At 46.8% G+C, this 15,463-nt stretch overlaps 1 protein-coding gene across 1 annotated transcript in view; it reads right to left on the bottom strand.

The window, feature by feature from the left end:
- The window catches only part of NXNL2 (nucleoredoxin like 2), a 214,508-nt gene that overhangs the window by 179,143 nt on the left and 19,902 nt on the right, over positions 1–15,463 (bottom strand). The gene's annotated exons all lie outside the window — the stretch shown is intronic.

The raw sequence follows: 15,463 nt of genomic DNA, 5'->3' as shown, positions 1-15,463 counted from the left end.
TCCTTTCACCTGTAGTCTTAGGGGGAACTCACAAAGTACAAAGGCACTTTGTAAATCCATATCGAGTACATGAATGAAATTGTGACTTTCTGAGACTTAAACCTGGGTTTCCCGCCCTGAATGAGGAGAGGCTCCTTGTTTGATGCTGTGCACAAACTCATCTGAAAGGGGTTTCTAGGAAGAATCTTCATGACCTCTTTCTACCCTACTCCACCACGTCCTTGACACCAAAGCAGTCTGTGGGGTACAGTCAAGTTTCTTCTATGCCATTTTGGGATAGAGAGGGTGGGTGCGATGAAGGCGACGATTCAGGACTTAATCCTCTCTCTTGCTGGTTTGCTGCCCTCACCCCAAGAGCTCCAACTGCAAGCTGGGAAGAGTGTCTGTCACTGCAGTCACATGGTGACAATCCCTGGGATCTAAATCTGACTTCCGCTGCACGGTCACCACTCGGCAGTTTAGAAGCTTATTGGTTTCATTGTCGTCTTCCCTTTTGTTTGGAGTTAGACTCCCCTTCAAATGTTTTAATTATCATCACTTAAAATAAAACTTGAATAAAATATTGAAACAGAAGGAGAGCCTCAGGATGATCGCTGTCACTGCTCCCATTCAACATAGTACTAGAAGTCCCGTCTAGAGCAATCTGGTAAGACAAAGAAGTCAAAGGCATTCCAATTGGAAAGGACGATGGAAAAATGTCACTATTTGCAAATGATATGATCTTATATATTGAAAACCCCAAAGACTCAACTAAAAAACTATTCAATCTAATCAATGCATTCAGTGAAGCTGCAGGATGTAAAATCAATACACAGAAACAAGTTGCATTTCAATATACTGACAAAGAAATAGCTGAAAAAAATAGAGAAAACTATCCCATTTACAATCGCATTAAAAACAATGAAATACCTAGGAATAAACTTAACCAAGGAAGTGAAAGATCCTTACAAGAAAACTACAAGGCGCGGTTGAAAGAAATAAAAGAAGACATAAACAAATGGCTCATGGATTGGAAGAGTTAATATTATTAAAAGTCCATGCTACCCAAAGCCAGCTGTAAGTTCAGTGCCATCCCTATCAAATCGCCAAGGAATTTTTCACAGGAATAGAATAAACAATCTTAAAATTGGTATTGAACCACAAAAGGCCCCAAATAGCCAAAGCCATCATGAGAAAGAACAAAGGTGGAAGCATCACGCTCCCTGATTTCACACTACACTACAAAGCTGTAGTAATTAAAGCAATATGGTACTGGCACAAAAGCAGATGCACAGATACACAGAGCAGAACAGACAGCTCAGAATTAAACTGCGTGTACGGTTAGTTAGTACTTGATAAGCCCCAAGAACATCCAATGGGGAAAGAACAGTCTCTTCAACAAACGGTGTTGGGAAAACTGGTTAACTACATGGAGAAAAATGAAATTGGACTCCTATCTTACAATACTCACAAAAATTAACTCAAAATGGACCAGAAACTTAAATGGAAGACCTAATACTATAAAATTCCTAGAAAAAACATACACAAGCTCATTGACATTGGTCTTGGCAGTGATTTTTTTTGACATGACTCCAAATGGACAAACAACTAAGGACTAAATCAACAAGGGGGCTACATCAAACCTAAATGCTTCTGCACTACAAAAGAAACAACAAAATAAAAAGGTAACCTAAACAATGGGAGAGAATATTTGCAAACCATGGATCAGATAAGAGGTTAAGATTCAACATTTACAAAGAACTCATACAACTCAATAACAAGAAAAGCCAACAATCCGATTCAACCATGAGCAGACGAGCTAAATGGGCATTTTTTGAAGAAGACATCTAGACGGCCAACAGGTACGTGGAAAGATGCTCAACATCACTCACCATTAGGGAAATGCAAATCAAAACCACAACGAGATGTCACCTTATGCCTGTCAGAATCGCTATCAAGAAAACAAGAGATACCAAGTATCGGTGAGGATGCAGAGAAAAGGGAGCACTTGTTCACTGCTACCTGCATTGTAAACTGGCCCAGCCACTTTAGAGAACAGTATGGAGGTTCCTTAAGAAATTAACAATAGAATTACCACACAGCTCAGCAATCCCACTTGTGGGTATGTACCCAAAGGAAATGACAACAGGTTATGAAAGCTGTATCTGCACTCCCATGTTGATGGCAGAATTATTGACAGTAGCCAAGGTACAGAAACAACGTAAGTTCCAAGGATGGGTGAATGGATAAAGAAGACACACACACACACACACACACACACACACACACACAAATGGACTACTACTCAGCCGTAAGAAAAAAATCATATCCTGCCATTTGCAACAACAGGGATGGATCCTGAGGACATTATGTTAAGTGAGGTAAGTCGTACAGACAAAAACAAACACTATATGATATTCCTTAAATGTGGGACCTAAAACAAACAACCGAACTTGAGAAGACAGTGGATGTGGTTGGTGGTTACAAAGGTTGGGGGTGGGAAATGGCAGAGGTGTTGTCTGAAGGTTGTTCGAGGGTGCATACTTGCAGCCTGTAGATAAATCAGCCCTGAAGATGTAATTAATACACAGTACAGGGATCACAGACTCCCCCCCCCAAAAAAAACCCCACAATTATAAAAATTAAACTTGCTAAGAAACTAGATCTTAAGTGTTCCCATCACTAGAAGAAATGGAAATTACGCGAGGCAGGAGAGGTGTTAGCTAGTGCTCCAGTGGCCATCATATTGCCCTATGAATGCATCACATCAGTATGCTGTAACCTTAAACTTACATAATGTTATAGGTCACTTACATCTCAATTCAAAAAAATAGGAAGAGAGATCTTCCATTCTCTCTCCCTCCTCTCCCTAGCCACCTCCCCCTCTCCTCCTTCTTCTCCCCCTTCCTCCTCTCCCTTGCTCCCTCCCCTTCCTCTCCCCCTCTCCCTCCTTCACACATGCACCAATGAAAGGCCGTGTGAGCACAGAGGATTTGACCATCTGCATTCAAGCCCGGAATAGACCTCTCACCAGACAGAACGTGAGCACATGCTCTGGTTCTCCTCCCGCCTGTCAGGCATATCTACTCAGTCTCCTCCCTGAGTCCACTTTGCCTGCCCTTGGGGAGGGGTCCTGTTCTCACTCGCTAATGTCTCCTTGGACCCAGCTGTGCACTCCTTGGCTGCACTCCACCTCTTGTACTTCTCTCCCTTGCTCTCCAGAGCCGTGTGTCCCTCTGCCCACAGGGCAGTGCGCACGGGACACTCCCAGGCTGTTCAGGTTCCACGCAGCTGATGTCGGATTCCTCGTCTTCCACCGCACAGCTCATGCTCTGCCCACACTTCCGATATGCGTAACAGAAAAACTGCAAACCTAGTAGTAAGACGTCCAACCCCAGGATCCAAAGCACAACACTGGACACCTCTGCGGCCCTCACCCTCTGCCTCAACGCTCAGTATTCAAAGGGCCACTAAATCCTGTGGATTAGCCTCCTGATGCGGCCCTTCCCTAGTGCGAATCTTCATCGTCTCTTTCCTGGGCTTTTACTGTAGCTCCTAAATGGATTTCCCCCTTTTTTCTCCTTTCAGTTCACCCTCCACATTGCAACAGAAGTGACCTTTCCAAAATGAACGTGGTCTTGTTAGTCCAAATACTACCACTCAAGACATGCGCATACACATGTGCACACACACACACACAGAAGTAATGCCAAGTGCATTACTTCGGTGTTTAAACATTGCTGAATACTGGAAGGCTAAAAATGGATGCTCCCCTTACCTGCCAGGCAGTGCCTTCTTCCAGACCCAGTGAAAATACCTCACTTTTTGTAAAAACTTCCCTTAACATTTCTCTTAAAGCCCCACAGACATGATGACACCTCTTCTTGTGCCCTAACCTACACACACACACACACACACACACACACACACACACACACACACACCTTACCTCTTACCCCAACCAACCCCTAAGCTATCAACATCTCCCTCAAACTCCAAGGCCCTCGAAGGATGGGCTGTGGTGTTGGTTCCTGTATCCCCGGTGCATTCATCACTGACATGTAGTGGATAAGAACTCAAGAGATGTTTTCACTTTATTTTATTGATTGATTGATTTAATGTTTATTTATTTCTTTTTGAGAGGGACAGAGCATGAGCAGGCGAGGGGCAGAGACAGGAGAGAGACTCCCAAGCAGGCTCTGCATGGTCAACACAGAGCCTGATGCAGGACTCAAACTCACAAACTGTGAGATCATGACCTGAACCAAAATCAAGAGTCAGACGCACAACTCACTGAGCTCCCAGGAACCCTAAAAATACATTTTTATCACACATACACATGAAGATATGTTTGTATTACCAGCAAAAGTTTCACTTAAAAGCATATACTCTTTTTTTATTTTTTTTAATGCTTATTTATTATTTTTGAGAGAGTGAACGAGACAGAGTGCAAGTGGAGAAGGGCAGAGATAGGAAGACACAGAATCCGAAGCAAGCTCCAGGCTCCAAGCTGTCAGCACAGAGCCCGACATGGGGCTCAAACTCATCAACCATGAGATCATGACCTGAGCCCAAGTTGGATGCTTAACTGACTGAGCCACCCAAGTGCCCTGATATTTTCACTTTAGAACTAGGAGAAAATAAGAAAATATCTAAGTTTTGGGAAAGGCTAAAAGATCATCTTCAACTTGAAAAATGGACGCTGGGGAGGGATTTAAATGTATGTTCAAATGAATTCCACATGGTGAAAAAAAATGCTCTTCGAGCCCAGAAGACCAGGCCTCTCTGCTGACAACCAGCTGTGGGGACTCAGCCTCACTGGGCCTACACTTCTGCTTCTGTTACATCACAAAGCTGTTCTCTGTGACCCTCCACCCACACACTGAGAACAGTAAATATATACAAATACCGCACATCGCATTGTACACCTACAAGTAATTTGATGCTATGTCAATTAGACCTCAACTTAATGAAACAGAATAAAGAAAAACACATAAAGGTCAGCAGAAGGGACTCTGTCAGAATCAAGAAAACCTTTCCCTGGAGTAGAAGCTGTTTAGGAAGGAGAAACCTGACAGGGCCATGGACAGTCGTCTCCTGAAGGCCTGATTAGCAGGGCGTTTTCATCCATCCTGAAGGATTTGTGTTGTGTTCTTCCTGGAGGTGGTGGTGAGGCTGGTGGGGTGGGACTGGAGGGCGGAGCCAGATTCCCCAATCCTGAACCTTTCTGAGATTCTGAAAAACATTTCATGTCTGAGAACGATCAATAAAACGAGTCATTATGAATGCTTCTTGCCATCAAATAATCATGGCTGGTAATCCCATAAAGGGTAGCATGTTATGGCATAAGGGGGGGTACTTTTTGTTTAAAAAAAAAAAGTAGAATTCTATAACTAAATAACTAAACTAACTAAATAATTAACAAAAATTCTATAACTCCAGATACAATCGGGGATGTATTTTCATAGCATTTGAGCTTTTCCTCTAGAAATCAGCAAGGGATGAGCTCTCTGCTTTGTCTTAAGGGAACTGTGTGCCAGGACAAATTTACCACTTTCTACAAAAGACACAAAAATCCAAGAGCAGCTGTGGCCTCTGTCGAGTTCTGCCATGACTCCTTTCTGAGTCTATATTTGACACGATCTGACGGAGTGAGATCACATGCCCGGAGTAAACTCAGCCCAGAGCATCAGCCTTGATTGACTTCCAGAAGCAGTAATAAGCCTTCCCACTGTTGGCCAGGTTCCTTGTCCATTTGCGGTACGCCTCAAAGCTACGGAAACACAGAATGAAGGTGGAATCGAGACATCTGTACCTACACTCCGATGTGCTCCACAGACTGTGTCCTGTAGAAAAAGATCGATCCCTTAAAATATTAACTGTGGTCATTTTCCCAAGGATCCACACAAAGGAAAAACAACAGCTTCCAGTAGCCATCTCCCTCACTGTGCTGTTTCACTGGGAGAAATAAATTCTGAATTTCTCACAGCTGTGGAAAATGGCAAATTCCACCATGGCAACAGAAAAATAACCCTAGTAGGTAAAGATATTTGAGCCAAGTTAGACTTTGGGAACTCAGTGCCCTGGTCTTGGGACAAGGCCAGGGAAACGGGCTCCATGCCCATTTATGGAAACTGGGTTCGAGCTGGGTGGGGCGTGGGCACATGTTGGACGTGACAAGGTTGACATGTGCATCCCAGTGACCATAGCCTGCCCTGGCCCAGGGAGAAGATGTGCGGCCGCCCCTTCCCAGACGACGCTGGACACTCGGCCTGCGAGGATGAACATCCTTGCCCCATGATGCCGGAAGGGCGGGCCAGAAGGGGGATGCATCAACTGGTCTGGGCGAGGCCAAGCTGCTCTGTTTGGTTCCTGAGGTTTGCACCCATTCAAATGCAGCTCGATGTTCCTTCCCACCCCATGGGCTCCCATCCCAAGCCAGGTTAGCTGGGAAGCCTCAGTGGGCCCTTCTCAACAAGGATGCTGCTAGAATAAAGCCCATCTCCCCAAGGCAACCAACATATATCACAAATTAGCTTATCTCCTCTCCTTCTACAGCAGTACTAGCTATGGAGCATTCTTGGGGAAACTGAGAAAACAGTCCTTCAGATGACTCCCCTGCGGCCTGTCTCCTGTGGAACTCGGCTGGAAACGGCTGTTAATTAGAAAGCCTCAGGAATGGGATCAGGCCTTCTGAACTTCTGACCCAGACCCCAGTCTAGAACGCAGCTGGGGGTTGGGGCTGTTTTCTGGGTCTTCTCCGGGCTTGGAATGGAGGTCATGCCTCGTGCCTGCCAAGATTTCACAGCCCCAGCTGACCCTGCCGTCCCTGCGCAGACCCACCACCACACCCCTCCTGCTGCCTGGGGGAGCCACTCATACTAACAAAACATTTCATTGCTTCATCTGGTTTCTGTCCCGTATGTGACAACTCAGGGTGAGCTCCATGCTGACACAGGTAGGCTGAAAATCTTGGTCAAGGGCAAGGATTTATACAGAGTGTGCTTATACCATTTCTCTTTTTTAAAATAACTCTTCACTGGCTTTGTGGGGCGGAGGTTACAAGTGTGGGCCTTGAAATAGAACAGAGTCTGGCATCGCTCCTTGTCATGTAAGTTCTGTGTTCTCAGGCTGCTCGGCCTCTCCACCTTGGACATGAGGCAATGGAGAACAGTGTACCTGAGAAGTGGAAAACCAGCAGGGTGAGTCCCCTACAGACTGACCTGAGAGAGTTACATGAGGCAGGGAACATGGTCGCAGGAGAAGGAGGCTGGCGGGCTCCCGGATCTAGAGGCAGAGCCGGGAGTCCAGGGGATGAAGGTGGCTCCAGTTCACAAGACAGGGCACCAAGGAGAAGAGAGTGACAGGTGACTCCAGAGACCTGCAGAGGGTTGCCCTGAGCATCCCTCCCGAGTGCAGGAGGACACTCCCCGAGGCTGATTCCAGGACGGAAGGATAGCGAGAACTGGGACCAGCGCTCACCCAGGGCCAGGACCGTGGTGTGATTCTGCCAGCCAGGCCCGAATCGTCTGCAGATCACAGGTTCACGGGTAGGGCACTCAGATAATTCTCACCACAGCACTGGGGGTGATTCACCGAAGACAACGCTGCTGAGGTCACAAATCTAAAAACAAATCTTAAAAGGCTAGAAAGAATCAAACTGACTCTGTGAAATACAACTGTCCCAGAACAAAGCTCAAGAATATTTATGAGGATACAAAAATATCCAGCACCCAGCAAGGTAAAATTCACAGTGCCTGACATCCAATCAAAAACTGTTAGGCATGCAAAGCAGCTTATAGATATAAGTCAGAATGAGGAGAAAAGTCAATCAATTAAACCAACCCAGCATGAACACAGATGGGAGAATTCACAAAAAGGGATGTTAAAACAGTGATTATAAATGTTTTCTGTATGTTTTAAAAGTTAAGTAGAGACATGGAAAACATATTTCTAAAGCCACCCAGATCAAACTTTATACATGAAAACTACAATGTCTCTGGGAAAAATGAACTAGATGAAACTAATGGCAGATTAGACATTTCAGAGGGAAAGATAGTGGCTGTGGAAGCATGGCAACAGATAATTTATCCACATGGGAACTGGGGGGAAATGATAAAAAAAATAACGAAATCAGAAAGAATCAGTAAGTTGTGGGACAACTTCACTGGGCCTAATATACATTTGGTTGTAGTCCCTAAAGGAGAAGGGAATGAGGAGGACAAAAAAAAATTTTGGGAAGAAACCATGAACAAAATTTTCCAGATTGGATAAATACCCCCGGATACATGAAACTCAATGACATTTGAGCACAAGAAACAAGAAGAAAATGACACCAACGTACATCATAATCAAATTGCTCAAAAACCAGCAATGAGGATAAAATATTTTCTAAGTCAGAGAAAAACACATTAGGTACAGAGGGGAAAGGTGCACATGACAGCAGATTTCTCGTCAAAAACTATGCAACTGGGAAGCAGAGAAATAACATCAGCAAAATAGTGAAAGAAAAAAAATTGTTAATCTAGAACTCAACACCCAGCAAAAAACACCTTTAATTTTAAAAAAGGCAAAATTCAAACTATTTCAAATTCACAAATGATGACAGAACTCTTCACCGGCAGGCCCACACTTTAGTAAATATTAAAGCATATCACTCAGGCAGATGGATAATAATGTCAGATGGAAACAAGGATCTAACAAAGAAACAAAACACCAAAAATGGTAACTACATGAGTGAACATACACGATTTTTTCATATTATTTCAATCTTTTAAAAAGACAATTGTTCCAACAAAAATAAGAACTATAGATTTTAAGATTTCTAACGTGCATATTAGATAATGTGTGGTGACAATCCCATTAAGGGTGGCAGGAGAAATGAAAGCATGCGACTGTCACACTCTTATATTACACGTACAGTGGTACATCATCACTTGAAAGTAAACTCTGATAAGTATACCCCTAACCCTAAATGAACCCCCAGAAAAACAAAACAAGGAGTTATCCCTAATTATTCAATGAAGAGAGAAGACATAAATCACTAATAATGGGAATCAGAAGCGACATCACCACAGAATCCACATATGTTAAAAAGATAATACGGAAAACTATTAACAACTTTATGCTAATAAATTTCATAACTTAGATGAAGTAAAGAAAAAAACTGACAGAAATAAAATAGATAAAAGCAATACATGAAAAGCAATAAAATTCACCATTCTAAGTAGGTTCGGAGACTCAGAATCCCTGGAGTTTGCCCCACATGTCAGGATGGGGTGACTGCCTTCTGCATTAGCTTGCTATTTAATTCAAATCTTGAAAGCAAGCCCATTTCCATGAAGTTGGCCAAGACACTCCCATGTGCAGAGATTTAACTTGTGGTTAAAACTGTTCCCACAAAGGAAACTCTAGAAAATTAAAGAGGAAGGAATACATCCCAACCTATTTTATGAGGCCAGGTACACTGGTACCAAAACCAGATAGGGACATTACAAGTACAGCAAACTAAAGACCAATATTCCACATAAATATAGATGCAAAAACTCTGAACAAAATTTTAGCAAGTCAAAGCCAATAAGGTACAAAAAGGAAAATACGTTATCATCAAGTAGGGTTTTCCAGGAATGCAAGGTTGGTGTAACACTTGAAAATCAATGCAATTGAACATGGTAATAATAATCTTTAACATGTAAAACTTTAAAAATAAGAAAACTATATAATTATTTCTCTAGATACAGGAAAAACACTCAACAAAATCTCACATCTATTTCTGATTAAAAAAAAAAACAAAACTCTGAAAATTAGGATCAGAAAGGAGTGTCCTCAGTGTGGTAAAGAACATCTACAGAAAACCTACAGTGACCATAACACTCAGTGGCAATAACTGGACGCATTTCCCCCAAAATGAAGAACGAGAGACAGGATGCTTGTTCTCCAGGTGCCCCATCAACATTGTGCAGGAGGTTCTATCTGACGTGAGCAGGCAAGAAAAAGGGGTAAAAGACATTCAGACTGGAAAGGAAACCTAAAGTTGTTTTTCCACAGATGACACAATCATATATTTAAAATATGATGATATCTACAAAAAAATTCTATTAGAACTAGTTTCGTAAATCCGCAAAGTTTGAGGTCAACATACAACTGCCATTTCTGTTTTTTAAAAAAGCTTATTTATTTCGAGAGAGAGAAAACGCATGCGTACACATGCACAAGTTGGGGAGGGGTAGAGAGAGAGACAGAATCCCAAGCAGACTCCATGCTGTCAGCGTGGAGCCCGATGAGGGGCTTGATCTCATGGCCATTAGATCATGATTTCAGCCAAAATCAGGAGTCGGACACTTAACCAACTGAGCCACCAATGCACCTCTATCACTTCTATTTTTATATGCTATCAATGAACAGTCAGAAATAGAAATTATTAAGATAATACCATTTATAATAGCATCAAAAAATACAAAATACTTAGGGATAGATCTGACAAAACTGTGTAAGGCCTGTACATTAATAACTATGAAATACTGATGAAAAAGTTAAGGAATACCTAAATAAATGGGGAAATATACCTTGTTAATGAATCAGGAGGCTCCACGTTACTAAGATGTCAGTTCTCTCCCAATTGTTCTGTAAAATTCAAAAAAAGTTCAACTAAACTCCATACAAGCTTTTTGTTGTTGAAATTGACAAGCTGATTCTAAAATTCATATGTACATGTGAAGTACCTAGAAATGGCCAAAACCACTTTGGGAAAGGACAAAGTTGGGGGCACCTGGGTGGCTCAGTCGGTTAAGTGTCTGACTTTAGCTCAGGTCATGATCTCAAGGCTCGTGGGTTCCAGCCCCGTGTCGGGCTCTGTGCTGACAGCTCAGAGCCTGGAGCCTGCTTCGGATGCTGTGTCTCCCTCTCTCTCTGTTCCTCCCCCACTCACACTCTGTCTCTCTTTCTCTAAAATAAATAAACATTAAAAAAAATTTTTTTAAATAGAAAGGAAAGAGACAAAGACCACAGAACTGACCACACACTAGTCAGAAATTTCCATAAACAAAATTAAATACAGCCAGCAGGGGGAGGACTGTATCCCAGCATCACGCGGGATACAGGCTAACGGCCACGGTGCTTCAACAACTCACAAGTGGGGCGAGAAAACCCTCACTGAAATGTAAAGGAGAGAGCGGGTGAAGGTAGTGAAAAAATGCTGTCTTCGGGTGTCAGTCCTGGGGTGGCGCACGGGATGGGGACCTGGGGACACTGCTCTACGGCTTATTGAAAGTGGCGTCATGCAGCTGTTAACAAGAGCCAGTGAGAAACATTTACGGGAAGGGCCTCGGCAGCACGAACACCGGAGGAAACCAAGGGAAAGCGAGATGTTGGCCGCGGTGGCCGTGGGCGGCTGCCTTGGTTTTCCTTCCTGTACTTTGCAATTCCTGGGGAATTCCTGGCCTGGAGTTACAGGCCCCCTGCCCGGCAAGGGACCTCTAAGAATGTCCAGAAGTGTCTAAAAAATATTACATGTGTGTGTGCCATTCTCCCGCTTACGAACAAGCTGCTGCAATCGTGAAATCTCACTCTTCTGTTCTGTCTCCGACCACCAGGAAAGAAGAGTTTTCTTCACAGGACAGCAACGTGCACGAGGCGCTAAACATTCCCTTCCCTGAGCTCCGAGCATCTGAGCCAGGCTGGACGGGCCCCTTCCCTCTGGCATTTAGGTCTCTGACTCAAGGGCCTCCCTTGTCCTCACTGGGCTGGTTGGCTCTGTACCTTTCGTATTTGTGTGTGAGCATCTCGTCCCCAGCCCCACCCTCACCTGCCGGAACCACCGTGCGTGAGGAGGGGCAGGTGGAAGGGGTCTCTACATCCCCACGGCAGATTCCACCAGCCCTGAGCCTCAGAAACGCTCTACACTGCTTCCTGACTCACAGAATCACTGGAACGAAAGATGTCACCAATCTTGTCATCTGGTTTTTGTCAGTTACTGTCAGGACGTCCCAGGCAGGGGGCGCTGGTGTCTCCCCAGGAAGTGAGGACAGAAGCCCCCCAGCCCCTGCGGAGCCCAGGAGCAGACAGACCAATACGACCCCTCACCGAAGGGACATCAGCCCCAGTGCCCGGCCACAGGCTCTGCAAAGATGCCTGCTGGTCACTTTATCGTGACTTTCTCCTCCTGGCCCGAGAATGCCTTTTCCAGCTGAGTCCTCCCGTATGTTCCCTTGTTGGGCAGTTACAGAGCCAAGGAAAGAGTCCCCACAGGTGCCATGCTACATGGGCGCCGTCATACACATGCCACTTCTCTGAGTGGCCCCGAGACTTTAGGCCTGTCTCTCTCCCAAAGTTGTGTCTGCCATTAAGTCCGTTTTGAATGAGCTGGGTGTGAGGGAACCCTGGCTTCTGAGGTCAGATTTTGGGGGAAACAAAGGCAAGAGAAATGCAGCTTCCTGGACACTGATGGTGTGGCTCGGGGACACAGGTGACAGGAGACATGCCCCCCCCCCCCCAGGCATCACTGTGAATGGGGCAGGGGCCGCAGGAGAGGGCCCAGCTGCCCTGCAGGCCACATCCTCCCCTGCACGGGCATAGCGAGCATCCCTCCAGACGACACCCTCCACGGAGCTTTGCTTTTCCTCCACTTTCCACAATTCCGCAGCTGGTGTCTGTCCTCCTGTCCCTGAGGACATCGGGAGGGTGCTGCTCCAGCCGGCTGCCCACCCCGGCTGCACTCACCCCAGGACGCCAGCTGGGCAGCGGCTGTGGACCCCAGAGGACCCGCGGGGAGGGCAGCGCAGGGTCTGGTTGCGGACAGAAGGGGAACCAGGGCCCCTCCTTGGGGCCTGCCACACGCATGGCCTGGTCCCCACCCCCATTCACCGGACTCCGCTCTGCCCAAGGGCGTTCCAGGCTTTGAACCTCTGGTCATGCCAGAGAAATCCTATGACTGGAGGGTGTCCCTGCAGCACACGGGGTGGCCAGAGGAGGCCACAGTGTCCGCCCAGAGGAGATCTGGGGCCAATCTCGGCTTCCCTCCAGGTTTCCGCATCAGTACGGAGTGGACATCACGTGCCCCCACCGGACGCCCAGGCTGCTCTGGTCCAGACACACGCAGCACAAGTGTGCTGGGAGCCAGGAAGACAGCACAGTGTTCTCCATGGCGGGTGCTCTGCACACACACCCAGCGTCCACAGTGCTCTGGGGCAAGGCGCACCAAGTCCTCAGCAACAGGCCCAACTTCCTAGGGCCACCCCACACAGACCTGAGGCCCAGCAGCACCTGCCCCACAGCCCAGCCGGCCGGCCGGATCCAAACCTACCCGCTTCCTGGGTGTGATGTTCTGGGCATCATCTCCACCAATGTCTTCGGGGGGGGCGCGGGGGTGTGTGGAAATGTATCATCTACTGCAGGAGGGGGTGTGGGGGGTGTGGAAACGTGTCCTCCCCCCATCAGGAGGGACCCCAGGGTCTGGACAGACACAGGCTTGTTCCCCCAGCCTCTGCCCGCTCACATTCACTATGTAAGATCTGAAAGACAAGGCAGTAAGATAACACAGACTACTCGGAAGGTTGTCGGTAATAAAATGACAAAGCAGAGCATGGCCATCTGCATGTGACCCACACTCTGAGTGTGTACAGGGATCGCACATTTGGACAGGAGTCCTTGCGTGGTCAGGAACGTGGGAGAGGTAGACAGAGGTATGTAAATGCATAAAACCACAGTGAGGCCGGGGAACCGTGCGACAGCTAACTTGGAGCCACCACATTTCCAGCCCTATAATTCGATGTTCTCTATTATTTTCTTTAACATAAAGGTGACAACTTGAGCCCATCAGGAACACACTAGGAAGGCCCTTTCTGGTGCTTTCTGGGGTTAATTTGAACATGTCACGGGGTCCCCAGTGCGGCCATAACAGAAGAGAACGCAGGGGCGTAAAGAAGAGAACGTGCTGTCGCGCTCCAGAGGCCTGTCCATCCACAGATGAACGCAAAAATGAGATGCAGTACACCCACACGAGGGAGAGCTACCCGGCCTCAGAGAGGAAGAAAGTCCGCATGCACGCTGCAACGTGGAGGCACCGAAGGGCGTGATGCTGGCTGAAATCAGCCAGTCACAAGGAGACGTGATTCGTAAGAAGAAATGCTGTATTACTCCGCCCAGATGGGGCCCTGGGGCTGTCCGATTCTCAGAGCCAGCCAGCAGAATGGTGCTAGAAGGGGCCTGGGGAGTGGCCAGTGGTTTAAAGGGCATAAAGCTCCAGGTCAGGAAGAAGAAAACTCTTCCAGGCACGGATGGTGGCAATGACCTCACAAAAAGGCGAATGTACTCAACGCCACTGAGCCCTACACTCAAAAATGACCGACGTGCTAAGTTTGTGTTCTGTGAATTTCACGACTACAATCTAAGAATCCAATGAAGTATAAAGTTTAGTTAATAACAAAATGAATGGACCAAGACAGAGATGGATGATAAAGCCCTGCCCCCAACACACACACAAATCCAGCATTTTCGTAGAATCCAGGGGCCACTGTCAACGTGTCCACTCTCAACGTGTCCGTGTGTCTGAACATTTTCTTCATAAAATGGCAGGGAGCAGAGCAGCCAGAAGAAATGCTCTCGGAGGGGAGACAGCCAGGAGGAGCCCAAGTCCCCAGGGACAGGCTCCAAGCCCCAACCCGTGGTTGAAAGAGTGTGGCCCCTGATGAAGAAGCTGGGCTCCAGGCGCCATGTTGGGCAGTGGGGCCCGGTCCTCCCAGGACCCGCGACGTCAATAGCCACGCACTCAGTCCCCCAATGTTTGCAAGGACACCGTTGCTCTGTAATGGCTCGTAAAATGCTTAGCAAGTGCGTGACAGACGGTACTCAACAGTACTGTTGGCTGCTTAGCTGGTTGTAATGGCAGTAGTGTTGTGCTAGTTAACGTGCATCGGTATAGCACTAGTCAACGCGGGTCAGTGTAGCACTACTTTCCTTTCTTCCCAGTTTTATTGAGACATAACTGACACATAGTGTTGTGTAAGTTGAAGTGATGGGCCTCCGGGACACACTCGGGGAGACAAAGCCCTTCCCTTGCTTCCGGACACCTTGCACCCACTTTCTTGGAGCACCAGCACCCCCTGCTGGGCGGGGACCAGGAAGGCACAACCCAGGAACCAGGGACCAAAGTGCCCACTCACAAACCCGAGACCTGGGGTGCAGGGCCCCCTCCCCAACGAGTGCGCACACACACACACACACACACACACACACACACAGGGACATGGAAGCCTGGGGCGCGACCCGCACAGCAGGGCTGCAGACCAGGACTGCACAGAGAGCCCGGTTCCACCCAAGAGGCTTCCTCAAGAGGCCAGTCTGTCTGAGACACACAGAAGACACCAGAAACAGTATCTTGGGGGGAAATAAACTTGCAGTTTCTGTTAGCAACAGACGGGGCCGTTCCGGGCCTGGGGGCAGTTTTAAATCTACTTGGGGAGCACATTTCTGAAGCTGGCTGTGTCTC

This window comes from Panthera pardus, unplaced genomic scaffold (genome assembly GCF_024362965.1).
Source record: "Panthera pardus isolate Hobbes unplaced genomic scaffold, ASM2436296v1 HiC_scaffold_20, whole genome shotgun sequence".
In the NCBI taxonomy this organism is placed as follows: Eukaryota; Metazoa; Chordata; class Mammalia; order Carnivora; family Felidae; genus Panthera; species Panthera pardus.
The sequence above is the reverse complement of the archived record's forward strand: the minus strand, read 5'-3'. Positions and strand labels throughout refer to the sequence as shown.